Source organism: Lepidochelys kempii, chromosome 4 (genome assembly GCF_965140285.1).
Source record: "Lepidochelys kempii isolate rLepKem1 chromosome 4, rLepKem1.hap1, whole genome shotgun sequence".
Taxonomy (NCBI): domain Eukaryota; kingdom Metazoa; phylum Chordata; order Testudines; family Cheloniidae; genus Lepidochelys; species Lepidochelys kempii.
In genome coordinates this window covers 2,613,972-2,629,287 of record NC_136383.1, presented here as the reverse complement: position 1 = coordinate 2,629,287, position 15,316 = coordinate 2,613,972, and positions in this window count along the sequence as shown.

Sequence of the window (15,316 nt, the reverse complement as noted above, 5' to 3'; positions counted from 1 at the left end):
TTTGTTGCCCTCCACTGGACCCTCTCCAATTTGTCCACATCCTTTCTGTAGTGGGGGCCCCAAAACTGGACACAGTACTCCAGATGTGGCCTTACCAGTGCCACATAGAGGGGACTAATCACTTCCCTTGATCTGCTGGCAATGCTCCTACTAATACAGCCCAATATGCTGTTAGCCTTCTTGGCAACAAGGGCACAATGTTGACTCATATCCATCTTCTCATCCCTTGTAACCCCCAGGTCCCAGCCGGTCCCCAGCCTGTAGTACTGCATGGGGTTTTTCTGTCTTAAGTGAAGGACTCTGCACTTGTCCTTGTTGAACCTCATCGGATTTCTTTTGGCCCAATTCTCCAATTTGTCTAGGTTGCTCTGGACCCTAGACAAAGCATAGACCCAGCGTATCTACCTCTCCCCCTATTTTACTGTAATCTGCGAATTTGCTGAGGGTGTAATCCATCCCATCATCCAGATCATTAATGAACATGTTGAACAAAACTGGCCCCAGGACCAACCCCTGGGGCACTCCGCTTGATACCAGCTTCCAACTAGACATCGAGCCATTGATCACTACCTGCTGAGCCTGACGATCTAGCCAGTTTTCTATCCACCTTGTAGTCCATTCATCCAAACCATACTTTTTTAACTTGCTGGCAAGACCAGATCTGCTCTCAGATGTAGAAATGATTCATTACTTTTAAAGCTGAGGGGAGCTTGATCCAGTGAAGTCATTCAGTTTCAGCCCCAAGAAACATTTAATAAGAATGGTAGCCTGCTGCACTAGTTACTTGCAAACCCAGAGATGTCAGTTTCCAGCTTCAAGTGTGGGACTCCAGAGAGGTTGGAAGGAGCTTTCCTTGTTTCACATTTATTCTAGTGGTAACTGGGATTCTGCAGTGTTGTGTGTGATAATTCCAATGAATAACATCAAGAATATTATTCTGTTTCTTCCATTTAATACTGAGCTAGGATATTTTAAAATAAATATTGTGATTTTGAGATTCAATGGTGGCCTATGAGTTTTGTTTAAGGAAATGGCTGTGTGTGTGGCTTCCCTCCCTGTCCTTCTTGTGGAGTTATTAGAATCTTTCCTGACAACTGGAACTTGTTAATGTAAATCTCTTGTTTGACTTTTACACCACGTTCAGTCTCCCAGCAGCTTCATCAAAAACATGCTGTCTTCATGGTTAAGAAAAATCATTATCCTGCTGAATAATTTTTGGATGTCTGCCAATACACTGACAATAATTTAATGAGCCAAACCCTTTTCTGTCTGTATCATGCAGGCCATTGGGTAAACGGAGCACATTTTCAGAAGCTGTTCGTATAGCTCTTAAAATTGCTCTTTGAATATTTCAGTAAACTCAATGCTTCTTTCTGCCAAACTCAACAACAACAACGAGAGGGACCAAACATGACACATGGGTTCACTGCTCACAAGTGTAGTGGTGATTTTTTTTTCCTGCTTGGTAACTGGGAATTGGACTAAGGCAGTCAACTCATTCCATACAACCCTGTATATTAATTATGATGCTGCTCCATACAAACCAATAATTGTCCAATTAGAATAAATAATTACATAAGGTGAAATTCTACGAAGAGTTCCCATTGTTTCACGTGCATTTGCATTCTCTCTTGCACAAGCATTGCCGGATCACGTTTCTAAACAAAAAGCCATGACTGTATGGAAACCGTGATCATGGAGATTCTACTGCAGTGCTCTGAGAGCATATTCCAGAGCGCCACCGTGTTTCTATTCCAAGCTTACTTGTTTGCCACATGGAGTTCCCATGCACATCCACCTGTTTGGATGTGTGAATATATTGTAGATGTAACTTAGACATCTATTTTTGAAAATTCACTTCCTACAATGGTGCCTTTTCCTAAATAATGCAGAGATACCAGAGACCAATACAGCATACTACTTTGTGACATCTTTCTGCACTCAGAAGTCCAATGTAGCAGTTTATTAGGAATCTCCCAGTATAAAGATCTATCCAGGGAAAAAAATCCTGAGACCCAGGCTGTCATTTTCTTGTATTTTCAGTATTCTCACATCTTTTCTCCAATAACTTTGTGCAATTTTTTTACTTAATGTTTTCCTACTTTCATTTGCTCTCAGAGATGACAAATGAAAAACAAAGCAGGTTTGGCACTTCTCTTGCAATTGTGCATGTTGGTTTATTGTTCAGCCTCCCATTCTGAGAACATATTCATCATTTCAAAAGTTCCATGGGCCATAGACAGGACTTTCCCAAATTAAGTTTGTCTCTTGATATTAAAGGCTTTTCAAGTTTGTACTGTGTTGAAAACCATTTTCAATGGAGAATTTGCAAGCCCATGAACATACCTAATGACTTGAAAGTATTCCCAAGTCTTTAAAACACTGCAAGTGAGTAAGGCGGACATTAGGGTGTCTGTTTGCGTCAGGGAAGCCTGGCTGTTTAAAAATAGCCAGAGCTTCGCGAACCAGCTGAGCGGCGGCGAACCAGCTGAGCAGCAGGGGACAGCAGAGCAGCTCACAGCAGGAGTTTGCCTGGGACTGGTAAGTATCCGAGTGTGTGTTTGTTTGCTTGCTGAGGAAGTATCCGAGCGTGTGTTTGCTGGGAGGGCAGTGTGAGAGCCTGAGTGAGTGTCTGATTGGCTGCTAGCCTGCAGGGGGCGGGCATTAGGGTGTCTGTTTGTTTGTGTCAGGGAAGCCTGGCTGTTTAAAAATAGCCAGAGCTTCGCGAACCAGCTGAGCAGCAGGGGACAGCAGAGCAGCTCACAGCAGGAGTTTGCCTGGGAGTTCGCCTGGAGTTCGCCCAGTGAGGCTTACGTCTTGCAAACTGCTCTGAGGAAGCTCATAGTAGGAAGGTGATATGGAAGGGGGGTGGGGGTTCAGCTGTTGTGACCTGCACTGGATGTGCCATGTTTGTCTTTCTTCCACAGGACAGAAGCGACTTTGTCTGTACAAAGTGCAAGCTGGTCTCCATATTGGAAGAGAAGATTGAAGGTCTGGAGCAACAGATAACGACCCTGCGTTGCATACGAGAAACTGAGGATTTTCTGGACAAAACTCAGGATAGGCTTCTAGGGGCACAAAGCTCTAAAGATATAGAGCAGGTTGCACAGAGGAGCCAAGAGGCCAGTGAAGAAACTTGGCAACATGTGACCTCCAGAAGAGGTAAGCGGAATGTCCGGGTTCCAGTAACACAGACACAGGTAACTAACCGCTTTCAGGTTTCAGAGTAACAGCCGTGTTAGTCTGTATTCGCAAAAAGAAAAGGAGTACTTGTGGCACCTTCGAGACTAACTCATGCTCAAATAAATTGGTTAGTCTCTAAGGTGCCACAAGTACTCCTTTTCTTTAACCGCTTTCATGTTCTCTCCACAGGTACCGTTGCGGAGAGTGGACCAGATGACATGTCTGGGGCGAGAAAACAGAAGGAGACTCCGCTGGTTGGAAGGCATGAGATGCGATGTCCTGAGGTTGGGGGTTCCACGACCACCACTCCCAAGAGGAGAAGGCGGGTGGTGGTGGTCGGGGACTCTCTCCTCCGGGGGACTGAGTCATCTATCTGCCGCCCTGACCGGGAAAACCGAGAAGTCTGCTGCTTGCCAGGGGCTAAGATTCGTGATGTGATGGAGAGACTGCCGAGACTCATCAAGCCCTTGGATCGCTACCGCTTCCTGCTTCTCCACGTGGGCACCAATGATACTGCCAAGAATGACCTTGAGCGGATCACTGCGGACTACGTGGCTCTGGGAAGAAGGATAAAGGAGTTGGAGGCGCAAGTGGTGTTCTCGTCCATCCTCCCCGTGGAAGGAAAAGGCCTCGGTAGGGACCGTCGAATCGTGGAAGTCAACGAATGGTTACGCAGGTGGTGTCGGAGAGAAGGCTTTGGATTCTTTGACCATGGGATGGTGTTCCATGAAGGAGGAGTGCTGGGCAGAGACGGGCTCCATCTTACGAAGAGAGGGAAGAGCATCTTTGCCAGCAGGCTGGCTAACCTAGTGAGGAGGGCTTTAAACTAGGTTCACCGGGGGAAGGAGACCAAAGCCCTGAGGTAAGTGGGAAAGCGGGATACCGGGAGGAAGCACAGGCAGGAATGTCTGTGAGGGGAGGGCTCCTGCCTCATACTGGGAATGAGGGGCGATCAACAGGTTATCTCAAGTGCTTATATACAAATGCACAAAGCCTTGGAAACAAGCAGGGAGAACTGGAGGTCCTGGTGATGTCAAGGAACTATGATGTGATTGGAATAACAGAGACTTGGTGGGATAACTCACATGACTGGAGTACTGTCATGGATGGTTATAAACTGTTCAGGAAGGACAGGCAGGGCAGAAAAGGTGGGGGAGTAGCACTGTATGTAAGGGAGCAGTATGACTGCTCAGAGCTCCAGTACGAAACTGTAGAAAAACCTGAGTATCTCTGGATTAAGTTTAGAAGTGTGTGCAACAAGAGTGATGTCGTGGTGGGAGTCTGCTATAGACCACCAGACCAGGGGGATGAGGTAGATGAGGCTTTCTTCCGGCAGCTCACGGAAGCTACTAGATCGCATGCCCTGATTCTCATGGGTGACTTTAATTTTCCTGATATCTGCTGGGAGAGCAATACAGCGGTGCATAGACAATCCAGGAAGTTTTTGGAAAGCGTAGGGGACAATTTCCTGGCGCAAGTGCTAGAGGAGCCAACTAGGGGGGGCGCTTTTCTTGACCTGCTGCTCACAAACCAGGTAGAATTAGTGGGGGAAGCAAAAGTGGATGGGAATCTGGGAGGCAGTGACCATGAGTTGGTTGAGTTCAGGATCCTGATGCAGGGAAGAAAGGTAAGCAGCAGGATACGGACCCTGGACTTCAGGAAAGCAGACTTCGACTCCCTCAGGGAACGGATGGCCAGGATCCCCTGGGGGACTAACTTGAAGGGGAAAGGAGTCCAGGAGAGCTGGCTGTATTTCAAGGAATCCCTGTTGAGGTTACAGGGACAAACCATCCTGATGAGTCGAAAGAATAGTAAATATGGCAGGCGACCAGCTTGGCTTAATAGTGAAATCCTAGCTGATCTTAAACATAAAAAAGAAGCTTACAAGAAGTGTAAGGTTGGACATATGACCAGGGAAGAGTATAAAAATATTGCTCGGGCATGTAGGAATGATATCAGGAGGGCCAAATCAAGAGATGCAGCTAGCAAGAGATGTCAAGAGTAACAAGAAGGGTTTCTTCAGGTATGTTGGCAACAAGAAGAAAGCCAAGGAAAGTGTGGGCCCCTTACTGAATGAGGGAGGCAACCTAGGGACAGAGGATGTGGAAAAAGCTAATGTACTCAATGCTTTTTTTGCCTCTGTCTTCACTAACAAGGTCAGCTCCCAGACTGCTGCGCTGGGCATCACAAAATGGGGAAGAGATGGCCAGCCCTCTGTGGAGATAGAGGTGGTTAGGAACTATTTGGAAAAGCTGGACGTGCACAAGTCCATGCGGCCGGACGAGTTGCATCCGAGAGTGCTGAAGGAATTGGCGGCTGTGATTGCAGAGCCATTGGCCATTATCTTTGAAAACTCGTGGCGAACCGGGGAAGTCCCGGATGACTGGAAAAAGGCTAATGTAGTGCCAATCTTTAAAAAAGGGAAGAAGGAGGATCCTGGGAACTACAGGCCAGTCAGCCTCACCTCAGTCCCTGGAAAAATCATGGAGCAGGTCCTCAAAGAATCAATCCTGATGCACTTGCATGAGAGGAAAGTGATCAGGAACAGCCAGCATGGATTCACCAAGGGAAGGTCATGCCTGACTAATCTAATTGCCTTTTATGATGAGATTACTGGCTCTGTGAATGAAGGGAAAGCAGTGGATGTATTGTTTCTTGACTTTAGCAAAGCTTTTGACACGGTCTCCCACAGTATTCTTGTCAGCAAGTTAAGGAAGTATGGGCTGGATGAATGCACTATAAGGTGGGTAGAAAGCTGGCTAGATTGTCGGGCTCAACAGGTAGTGATCAATGGCTCCATGTCTAGTTGGCAGCCGGTATCAAGTGGAGTGCCCCAAGGGTCGGTCCTGGGGCCGGTTTTGTTCAATATCTTCATAAATGATCTGGAGGATGGTGTGGATTGCACTCTCAGCAAATTTGCGGATAATACTAAACTGGGAGGAGTGGTAGATACGCTGGAGGGGAGGGATAGGATACAGAAGGACCTAGACAAATTGGAGGATTGGGCCAAAAGAAATCTGATGAGGTTCAATAAGGATAAGTGCAGGGTCCTGCACTTAGGATGGAAGAATCCAATGCACCGCTACAGACTAGGGACCGAATGGCTAGGCAGCAGTTCTGCAGAAAAGGACCTAGGGGTGACAGTGGACGAGAAGCTGGATATGAGTCAGCAGTGTGCCCTTGTTGCCAAGAAGGCCAATGGCATTTTGGGATGTATAAGTAGGGACATAGCGAGCAGATCGAGGGACGTGATCGTTCCCCTCTATTCGACATTGGTGAGGCCTCATCTGGAGTACTGTGTCCAGTTTTGGGCCCCACACTACAAGAAGGATGTGGATAAATTGGAGAGAGTCCAGCGAAGGGCAACAAAAATTATTAGGGGTCTAGAACACATGAGTTATGAGGAGAGGCTGAGGGAGCTGGGATTGTTTAGCCTGCAGAAGAGAAGAATGAGGGGGGATTTGATAGCTGCTTTCAACTACCTGAAAGGGGGTTCCAAAGAGGATGGCTCTAGACTGTTCTCAATGGTAGCAGATGACAGAACGAGGAGTAATGGTCTCAAGTTGCAGTGGGGGAGGTTTAGATTGGATATTAGGAAAAACTTTTTCACTAAGAGGGTGGTGAAACACTGGAATGCGTTACCTAGGGAGGTGGTAGAATCTCCTTCCTTAGAGGTTTTTAAGGTCAGGCTTGACAAAGCCCTGGCTGGGATGATTTAACTGGGAATTGGTCCTGCTTCGAGCAGGGGGTTGGACTAGATGACCTTCAGGGGTCCCTTCCAACCCTGATATTCTATGATTCTATGAACGCTGTCACTTCTATGAAGTATTGCACTTTGGCTTTCTTTGGGTATTTGCTAAGAAGAGAGCAGGGAGGCTTTTTTTAATTGGTCTCGAGGCCTCTGGAAGTTGTGCTCAGTTGAAAGAACACGTCACTTTAGTTCATCTTGTAGCACTATGCACTGATTCAGTCAGGCTTAACGGCAATCATAATGTATTTGGGTCAATAAAACTGATCTGAAAAAACAACTATGTTGCTGTTTTTCCTCTTTGGATTATAACTGTGCTGTTTGAAAGGTGTTTATTAGAGGTGCCTTGCAATAAGGCTCCCCAGTGTGTTTGTCAAAGAAGTTTCTGAATGAAGTTGGCTAAATCTGAAAACAAAGAGGGGAACAAAAAAGAATCCAACAATTGAGGGAAATGATGGTCTCGGTGTTTCACATTCTAATGCCACGTCTAGTGTAGATGCGATAAATCGATCCCCGATCACTCTGCCGTCAATTCTGGAACTCTACAACGGCGAGAGGCAGAAGCGGAGTCAATGGGGCAGTGGCAGCCGTCGATCCCGTGCTGCGAGGACACAAAGTAAGTGATTCTAAGTCGATCTAAGATACGTTGACTTCAGCTACACTATTCTCATAGCTGAAGTTGCATATCTTAGATTGATCCCCCCACCAGTATAGACCAGGCCTTAGATCACAATATAGGAGTCTCTGTAGAGGGAAGCCGTTTTCTCTGAGTACAGCTGACATAAAGATGACCAAGGAAGAAAAGTTTAAATAAATAATTAGGCTGATCCTTGTCTCACTTACATCTGTTCTATACCACTCTATCTGCATGGACCTTGGTGGATCTTTTTTATCAGGGTGTGCAGGAGAGAAGGCTCAGGAGACAAAGTATGTCCTTAAAATATGAGAATTAAAAATGCTTCAAGTGTTCTGAATGTTGACATTTTTTGTTGAAAGTTTATTTTTATTTTTTTGATCAAGCTCCTTACCCCCCCTCTTGAAAATGTTTGGTTTTGTTTGTTTTAAAGCCAAGCTCTACAGCTGGTTGAATTTTTTTCCAATGACTGAAAGAAATCAGTCAACATTTTGATACTGTAAAATTCTAACAATTAAAAAAAAGTTATTCTGTGAAAGTTTTACTGATTTTTATCCAGTTTTTGTCCAAGTCTCATGTGAATATCTGCCAAAATAGGTGTCATCTCACTGGTGCAGCTCCAGTTGATTTAAAGGACACGTCAAGTTACATGAGAGCAAAATAGAAGTGCAGGTAAAAAGCAGACCAACAAAAAATTGTTGTTGTGCATTGCAAATGGCTTCCTATGTGTGGCTCTTTAAATCAGCCCTTTGCATGGTGTTAGATTTTGTATCCCTATACCATTATAAAAATCATTCTGTGCAATGTAACTGTGAATGTTCTCAATGCTCTGATCCCCTTTTGAATCTTCCCTACTTTTGGCCAACAAAATATTATTTGAAAAGTCATAATACTTCTTCAATCCACATACCCCTCTCTTTCTTCCCAACTCATGGTCTTCCTCAACAAAAGACACCTGCATCTTCTCAGAAGGGCTTGGTCAAAAGACCACTGAAAAATACTTAAACAAGAAAATTACACCATTTTAGCTTTCCCCACTTAGCCAGAATTTTTTTTTTGGACAGTATCTCGCTTTTTTCGCATCAGGTTCCAGCTTCAGCCTCATCTCTTTTCAAGTTGTTTGCTATGAGCATGCTTCTGCTGATAACAGACAGAAGGTAAAATTAAGCCAGAGATGAATTTGTCACAGTAGAAGCGGAATTTTCTATTTGATGTTAGACATAGTTGCTTCCCTCTAGTTTTGCTCAGGATAAAGCTGAGGTTCTGGCGACAAATGCTTAATGCTTTGAGTAGTAATCAGTAGAACATTACTCCTATTTAATTATTTGTACCAAATACCAGCTTCAATGGGAGAGACAAAGGGACCCAGCCCACAATAGCCTTAGCCCCACTGGTTAGGACACTCACCTGAAAGGTGGGAGACCTGGGTTCATATTGCTGCTCCACTGTCACATCAGGCAGGGGGAGGATTTGAACCCAGCTCTCCCACATATCCCAGGTAAGTGTGCTAACCAGTGGACTATAGGTTACGAAGGGGGTGATAGTAGGGCCTACTCCTTTTTTGTGAGACAGGGTTTAAGTGTCGAACTCCAGGAGAAGGCTCATGGCTGTGAATCCCAACCAAAGGGAGTTGCCTCCCCTTGGTCCAGACTTAGGCATCTAACACTCCTTTTGAGTGCTTAGGCCACACCCCTCTACTCACTCTTTCCTATGGCTATCTTAGGAAGTTCCCCACTCAGTTTTCTGGTTTTGGTGAGTCCCATTTTTAGGTAGCTAACTCTCCCCCTGCATCATATAGGGAGTCTGGGTGCCTAACTCAAGTCTGTGGACTTCAGTAGGTGGCAGGATGCCTAAAGTGAGGTATTACCATGTTGAGATGAAGCCCCTTTGTGGATCTAAAGCCAAATGACTTACCTGAGGTCACACAGGAAGCCTGTAACAGAGTAGAGGCTTGAACCTGTAACTGCTGAGGGCCAAGAACTTCCCATGAGGCTTGCATGAGAAACCCATGGGGCCATGAGACCTAGTCGCTAGGTGGAATTCTACCTGGTGAATCATTACAGAACCAAGACCCCAGCATAGTGCCAGGGAGCACAGTTCTATTAAAATGTTCTCCTTACAGGTGAGTCATAAACGCAGCAACTTGACCACTCATGATCATTAAACCTCCCTTTAAGTGTCTTTAAAGTAAAATGTTAACCCCAGTCTCCTGGCCAGATAATAATGGAATAGCTATATTTCTTCCTATTTAAAATCCACATTATCTTTTGGGATAAAAGGACCTGCATGCCAATAAATACAAGATAATTTACATTTTAACTAACAGGAGAAACACTTTTTTTTTTTCAGACAAAGGATTAGTTTCTGCTTTTCTGAAAAATGTCAAAAAGCAAAAACTGAAACCAAATCAGAGAGAAGAATTCTTCTGGAGAATTTATGGATATGGTTCAACCAGATGGGCTGACCCAGGCAAAAGATATGAGTCAATCTATAAACACTTTAAGAGAGATCTAAAAATGCTACATGCTAGAATGATCTATTGCCAAGATAAGTATTTTCACAAAGCTTTATCTTGCCAGTCATGTGCGACACGAAACAACAAAGTATGACTATTAGGATGAGAAACATTTCCAATATAACATTAGTGTCCCTGTGTGCCATTTCCCCAACACTTTGTTGCTTTTCCAATTCTGTCCAGCATAGTTGAAGGATTGTGAGGCTGCTGTATCCCGGATCTAGCTGATCCTTCCAGTGGGATGATAAAAGGGTAATTTACTAGCCATTCAGATAATCTGACAGAGTGACTTCTGAGCCACACAACATTCATTTAAACATACTGAAGGGTTCATGTAGAGTTCATGCACCTGGAAACATTCAGGGCACACCCTGAGTGTTGTGTAGGAGCAGTGCACACACTGCTCCGTCCAAGGACATGGACCATGGGAAGTCGCCCAGAGGACATGAACCGTGGGAAGCTTCCTTGGACTGGGCTCAAGGCCTGAGAGCAAGGACTGTAGTAGATAGAGGCTGGTAAATAAGAATATAAATCAAAGTCATATTATTTCCTTTGTTGTTTGCTTTTGCGGTTGGGGTATGTAATGCGCAGGGGGGAGAGAAATAAAAGAGAGGGTGGAAAAGCTGACAGGCAGAAGCCCGTCGGCAGACCAGCCTGCTAGTTTGCTTAAAGCCTTGTCTGTCTTGTATTTGAACCGCAACAACATACTTATTTGGGTGAAATGAGGGCAGCCTTTGAATTTGGTTTCCTCGGCTACAGAAGCTAAGCTTTCCATTCTTCAACAGCACAACGGAAGCAGGAATAAAAAAGCATGACTTATTTCTTTCCTTTTTACAACTGAAACATGCCTTGAACTGATTAAAGAGTATAGGTTGGTGAACAATTCCCACAAATAGTTAATTTGGTGACTACATAAAGGAACAATGGCCCAATGATTAGGGTCTGGGCCTGAGGAGACCCGGGTTCAAAAGTCTGCCCTGCCACAGACACCCACAGAAATCAATGGGAGTTAGGCACCAGTTGGCTTTTCAGGAGTGCCTCGGTAACTAGCTCCATCTTTAGGTGTCTAAATAATTTTGACAATCTGGCCCTGTGTCTTAGTTCCTTATTTGTACATAAGAACATAAGAGCGGCCATTCTGAGTCAGACCAAAGGTCCATCTAGCCCAGTATCCTGTCTCCCGACAGTGGCCAATGCCAGGTGCCCCAGAGGGAATGAACAGAACAGGTAATCATCAAGTGATCCATCCCCAGCCCCCCATTCCCAGCTTCTGGCAAACAGAACTAATAGCCATTGATGGACCTATCCAGCATGAACTTATCTAGTTCTTTTTTGAACCCTGTTATAGTCTTGGCCTTCACAACATCCCCTGGCAACGAGTTCCACAGGATGACTGTGTATTGTGTGAAGAAGTATTTCCTTGTGTTTGTTTGAAACCTGCTGCCTATTAATTTCATTTGGTGACAATGGGAATAACAGCAATGTCCTACCTCACAGGGTGATGTGAGGCTAGGTGGATTGTGGATGCTCAGATACTATAATAGTGCAGCCATATAAATACTTTGAATATGTAACCTTTTTTTGCTTGTGAATTATCTATAAATAGATAATGATTCTTAAAAATGTGTTCACTGGTTGGTGAAAATGTTTGGGTAGTTGTGCGGCCAATCTTTTCAAATGGAGTTTTTCTAATGACCCATGATGTAGAGAGAGGGCCTACTCTGCTTCTGCAGAGTTCCTCCTCTGTCACTTCTTGTCTTGCCAGGTTTTCCCTCACTGCCTCCTTTCCCTTAGGGACTCTGGAAGCTTCCCTATGGCTCTCTCTGCTCCTGGTAGGCCCTAGCTCAGGGCTTCCCCCACAGGAGTTTATGCTGCTTCATGTAGACCCTCCTACCTGACTGTTTAAGCCCTACTTCAGGGGTTCCACCCATAGGAGCCTGACCCTGTTCCCTGTGGGTTCTTCTACCTGTAGGAGAGTCCTTCCTTCTCTGCAGTCTCTCCCCCTTCAGCCAAGCTCTCTACTCTGTACAGTCTTTTTCTAGTCCTTTCCCAGCTGTGGTCTCTAAATATCCTTAAATTGCCAAGCCACCTTCAGCTGGGGGCTAGCTGCAATGTCCCAGGCAAGGCTGACCCTGGCTTGCCTTAAGTGCCAGCCAGCCAGCCTGAGATCGACCTGCACATCTTGTGTTACCCTTCAGATCTCTCTGTGGGTTGTCAGACATGTACTTTCCCCAGGATGAAAATGCATCTCTCTTTGCTTGAATGGGTTTAGAGTCTTAGGCTTTTTATTTAGCCAGCCACCTTTGGACTGGGTGAAAACCTGCATTTACCCCATAATATGGCCATAGCTGACAGCAAATCCCATAGTTGATATGGCTGCTTTCTTAGCCCCAATGTCAAACATGCTACGGGTTTCAATCTGGGCCTGCTTTTACAAAGGTAAGGGGAGTTCAAGGCCCTTTAATCTTATAAGAATTCTTTTTTGAAAAAGCAAATACATCTTTCCAATATACAATTTATAGCTCAGCTTTAATATGTTATAGTCTATTCTAGGCCACATTCATCAGGACCCACCCCCTAGATGTCCTCATAGCTGTTTTATACCATGGCCAGTTCAAGAATCTCTCTTGTTTCACTATTTTTCTTTCATTGTGACAAATCCCTGGCATCCACGTGTAGGTCACTGCCCAACTTTTTATCTGGGGGCTGCCTTTGTACCCAGACTCCCCCTTTGATCCTTTGTAGTTCTTGCCAATCAAAAGGACTTTTCTCTTGTCAAGAGGCATGAATTGCCTGTGACTGGAAGATCACAGGATATGCTGCTCTGTGAATTGATCAGCAGGGAGTGTGCTGAGTGCCTGGCACCTCACATGCTTCCCCAGGAGCATGTGTCTAATTACAACCCACCATGGGTGTGAGAGAGGCTAGGGGGCGGAGGCCCAAGGCCAAACCCCATGAAAGACAGCACAACTTGTTCAATCTCATGCTTGGGTCATCATTCACTGAAATGTTTGAGAAGCCAGTCATTGTTTTGCCTTGGAGCAGGTGTCCAACCCAACCTTTTAGCACTGATTGACCAATAGTTTGGCTACTTCCTGTGCATGCCATGCTTACTGTTGTTGTAAAGATTGTTACATTCCTGCTATCCAAGAGGAAGCTGCCCTTTGGTGTGCCATAGCAATGCTAAGAATGTCTTTGTCAGAGAAAGAGGCAAGTTGTAGCATTTTGATTTCACACTTTAGAGATTTCATCTTCTGATAAATTTATCAGAGCATAAGCTTTCATTGGGTACAGCCCACTTCATCAGATGCGGTCATAAATATAAAGGGAAGGGTAAACACCTTTAAATACCTCCTGGCCAGAGGAAAAACCCTTTCACCTGTAAAGGGTTAAGAAGCTAGGATAACCTCGCTGGCACCTGACCAAAATGACCAATGAGGAGACAAGATACTTTCAAAAGCTGGGGGGAGGGAGAAAAACAAAGGGTCTGTGTCTGTCTGTGTGATGCTTTTGCCGGGGACAGAACAGGAATGGAGTCTTAGAATTTAGTAAGTAATCTAGCTAGGTATGAGTCAGATTATGATTTCTTTAAATGGCTGAGAAAATAGCTGTGCCGAATAGAATGCATATTCCTGTCTGTGTGTCTTTTTGTAACTTAAGGCTTTGCCTAGAGGGATTCTCTATGTTTTGAATCTAATAACCCTGTAAGGTATTTACCATCCTGATTTTACAGAGGTGATTCTTTTTTACTGTTTCTTCTATTAAAATTCTTCTTTTCAAGAACTGAATGCTTTTTTCATTGTTCTTAAGAGCCAAGGGTTTGGTTTTGTGGTCACCTACGCAAATTGGTGAGGATTTTTACCAAACCTTCCCCAGGAAGTGGGGTGCAAGGGTTGGGAGGATTTTTTGGGGAAAGACATTTCCAAACAATGCTTTCCTAATAAAATAAACCCGGATAAACGTTTGGTGGTGGCAGTGGAAGTCCAAGGGCAAAGGGTAAAATAGTTTGTACCTTGGGGAAGTTTTAACCTAAACTGGTAAAAGGAAGCTTAGGAGGTTTTCATGCAGGTCCCCACATCTGTACCCTAGAGTTCAGAGTGGGGAAGGAACCTTGACAGATGCATAGAATGGAACATATAGTAAGAAGATATAGTAAGAAAAGAAACTTTTGTAGTGATAGGGCCATCTTGATTATCACTACCAAAGATTTTTTTCTCCTGCTGATAATAGCTCATCTAAATTAATTCGCCTCTTACAGTTGGTATGGCTACTTCCACCTTTTCATGTTCTCTGTATGTATATATATATCTTCTTATGAAATGTTCCATTCTATGCATCCAATGAAGTGGGCTGTAGCCCATGAAAGCTTATGCTCAAATAAATTTGTTACTCTCTAAGGTGCCACAAGCACTCCTGTTCTTTTTGCAGATACAGACTAACACGGCTGCTACTCTGAAACCTGTCACCTTCTGCTGTAATCTATTTTGTATGCTAATACAAGGGTATGTTATCTCTCATTACCACCTTTGATGTTCTTCTCAGCAGAAAAGGGCTAATGTCACTATCATCATTAAGCTTCAGGAGAGTTTCCTACTGGCTTCATTTATAATCACAACATTTTCCATTCTCTAAGAATGTGGAAAATATTTCTTTACCCTGATTAATGGAACGATAAAATATCATGGAAATGGATGCAAGGCACGAGTGAACAGCCCAAGTTCACACTCTCTGTAACAAGTTTCCAGCCGTTTGGGGTACCGTACTGGAATGACAATGCAATCAGATTTATAAAAAACTAGGGCATCATGTCCTTGGCTCTAGGGAAAGGTGAGCTCCTCAAGAGAAACAGAGAAAATAAGACATAACCTGAGTTCCTCTTTAGCTATATCACAGCAGCACAATTAAGAATCAGGTGCAACTAAGGATAGTATTTCCCACCCCCAATGTTTAGTTTTTCAATCAAATGTAAGAATGGGAACGTTTTTCAGCCAACATGTGTGGAAAGTCTGTTGTTATTACAATTAAATGCTGATATTAAAATAAAAAGGCACCTAAATTTAATCTCTTCAATCTCTATTTAGGCACCTAAGTAAATGGCCTTATTCCAGAATTGCTGAGAATACAACAGCTCCCATTGAAGCCCACACGAGCTTAGCACTTTTGAAAAATCTTGTTTGGGTGCCTAAATATGGATCTTAATGTTTTTTTCAAATGGTCTTGGCCAAAATGTTTAGGG